This window comes from Poecilia latipinna, unplaced genomic scaffold (genome assembly GCF_001443285.1).
Source record: "Poecilia latipinna isolate Pla-1442-1.1 unplaced genomic scaffold, P_latipinna-1.0 Scaffold2815, whole genome shotgun sequence".
In the NCBI taxonomy this organism is placed as follows: Eukaryota; Metazoa; Chordata; class Actinopteri; order Cyprinodontiformes; family Poeciliidae; genus Poecilia; species Poecilia latipinna.
Genome location: NW_015115431.1, coordinates 28,221 through 31,138, shown reverse-complemented (window position 1 = coordinate 31,138; position 2,918 = coordinate 28,221). Strand labels below are relative to the sequence as shown.

Genomic DNA, 2,918 nt, shown 5'->3' with positions numbered 1-2,918 from the left:
GTAGGACGTGCTTTACTGGAGCTCCGATGGGATATGTGTTATAATGTACATTTTTGCTCCCCCCCTATACACTTTTCTGGAATAGACTGGACTATTGGTGAATGAAAATTCATATCTGGTGTGCGGCTCGTAAAAGGTGGAGCTAAACATGAGGAAAAACGACAAGGCTACTCGCGGCAGGGCTGACCACGAGGCTCCGGCTGACCCAGATGCTAATAGCATGCTGCTAACCAAGATGCAGGAGATGCTGAACGACTCACGCACTGATCTCATCAACAGGTTTGAGAACATTGTTTCGAACGTCGTTAAGAGGGAGATATCAGCTGCTGTGACACCGTTAGAGGCTAAAATTGCCTCGTTTGGGAACACTATTCAGGATTTGGAGAGGTCCGCCAGCGATCAGGACGGGAGGCTGGCTGCCCTAGAGGCCTCGGTCAACTCGCTAAATGTGTTAGTGGACACGTTGTCCAAGAAATGTGAAGACTTGGAGGGTCATTCCAGGCTAAACAACATCCGCCTTGTGGGTGTACCGGAGGGATCCGAAGGTCAACAGCCAACGAAGTTTGCATCAACGTTGCTTCAGGATTTACTCGGCCTTGATGCTAAGCCTGCCCTTGACCGGGCTCATCGCACATTGCGGGCCGGGCCGGCAGAGGGGCAGCCACCGCGCCCGTTCGTTATCCGTGTCACCCTGNATGATGGGTTTGACTGATTTTACCCACATGCAAGAACACCAAGAGAGAGAATGTAAAAATGAATGATTTATTTACAACGGCAACAGATAAAGAAACTGGTCCAGGGACTGCTCGGCTGCTCTCGGAGCACTGAGGAGATAAGGGGACGGAGGTGAGTTCAGGTGCCGGGAAATGGGAGTTGTGAATGAGTTCGGATAAACTTACTGGCTTGTGTGTACGAAAACGGCTTGGAGGGGAATAACTGGTGGGAGGAAGATGTGGCGTTGGAGGGGGGACAGGACGGCTTATCTTTGAAGGCGGCAGGGTGTGGGTGGAACGGCCGGTCGGAAGCTTCAGACTTGCAGGGAACCAGAAAACAGATGACCAGACTTGGATGGATCCTGTGGGGAGCAGGGAAAAAAAAATCCACAATTAGGAACGCGTCGAGATACGGGAATAACTGGCAGATTTCACACAAAGAAACTTGGAGCAGAACTCCGAGGGGCTGGAGGTACCATCAACGGTGACACTCTGGCGTCGAAGTACTGGCGTTCCACCCTTCTTATGCTGCCGCCAATTACCCGATCAGCCTCCGGTGTGAGAGTGATGTCATCCCAGAAAGTGCAGTCCGCACCTCTAACTCCATCTAGTGGGGAGACAGCTGAGCCACCCAAAACCTAACAGTACCCCCCCCTCAACGGTCGCCACCTGGCGGCCGAGAAGAGCAAGAAGGAATAGAGGACAGATAATCCGAAATCATGGTTGGGTCCAAAATAAAGGAGCCAGGGACCCACATGCGATCCTCCGGACCGTAGCCCTCCCAATCAACGAGATACTGCCAACCACGACCTCGCCGACGGGAGTACACAATCAGGCGGACAGTGTAGGCGGGATGGCCGTCGATATCTCGGGGGGGAGGCGGAGACTCAGGAGGGGAAAGGTCGCTGGTCTGAACAGCCTTCAACTGAGAGACATGAAAAGTGGGATGGATGCGGAGTGAGGCTGGAAGACGGAGGCGAACGGCAGACGGACTGAGAACTGACTCCACCTCGAAAGGACCGATAAACCTGGGGGAAAGCTTCTTAGACATGGATTTGAGTGCAATATCATGAGTCGACAGCCAACCCCTTTGTCCGGGGTTGTAGGCGGGCGCGGGGAGCCGCCTGCGGTCAGCAAACCTCTTATTGCGGAGGGAAGTATTATTAAGGGCGTCGGTGGCGAGTCTCCAGATGTTCTTACAGCGGCGGATGTGATGTTGAACGGATGTTACAGGGATGGAAGATTCGTCAGAAGAAAGCAGCGGCGGCTGATAACCTATGGAGGCTTCAAACGGAGACAGACCAGTGGCAACAGAAACGTGACAGTTGTGTGCATACTCCACCCATGGCAGGAACCGACTCCAATCTGACGGGTTGGCGGAGGTGAAACAGCGAAGAGCAGACTCAAGTTCTTGGTTGAGCCTCTCCACTTGACCGTTAGTCTGAGGATGATAGCCAGATGTTAGCGTGACCTTAGCATTGAGTGCGGAGCAAAACTGCTTCCAGATGCGGGAGACAAACTGCGGGCCCCTGTCTGATAAAATCTCCACTGGAGAACCATGAAGACGGAACACATGTTTCACCAGGAGCTGGGCAGTCTGGTAGGCCGTGGGGAGTTTTCTGAGGGCAACCAGGTGACAGGCCTTGGAAAAACGGTCAATGATGGAGAGAATAGTTGTCATACCTTTGGAGGGGGGGAGGCCGGTAACGAAATCAATGGCAATATGTGACCACGGACGTCTCGGGATGGACAGAGGCTGGAGTAGACCAGCAGGGGGTTGGTGGGTGGGTTTATTTCTAGCACAGACTGTACATGCTTGAACAAACTCCTTGACATCCTTATGGAGAGATGCCCACCAGAACCTGCGGTTAACAAGAGCAATAGTTCGGCTCGTACCTGGGTGTGCAGAAAACTTGGAAGCGTGGATCCATTGAAGAAAACGGGCTCGGACGGACGAAGGAACGTAAATCCTCCCGGGGGGACAATTCTCCGGAATGAGCTCCGACTGCTGGGCCTGCCTAATGATGTCCTCCATCTCCCAGGATACTGCCGCCACTGTACAGCTAGGAGGTAGGATACCTGTCGGGGTCCTTTCAGAGTCCTCAGGTGCATAAAGACGGGATAGCGCATCAGGCTTAGTGTTGCGAGAACCTGGGCGGTAAGAAATGGAAAGGTTAAATCTCGAAAAAAAAAGGGACCAGCGAG

The 2,918-nt window shown here is 53.1% G+C and overlaps 1 long non-coding RNA gene across 1 annotated transcript; it reads right to left on the bottom strand.

Annotated features, from left to right (window-relative positions):
• Positions 1-748: 748 nt before the first annotated feature.
• Positions 749-1,851, bottom strand: LOC106939258 (uncharacterized). Its single transcript, XR_001422797.1, has 2 exons — positions 900-1,851; positions 749-824 (listed from the first exon to the last, which is right to left on the bottom strand). It is a non-coding gene; the product is annotated as an uncharacterized LOC106939258 (long non-coding RNA).
• Positions 1,852-2,918: the final 1,067 nt, after the last annotated feature.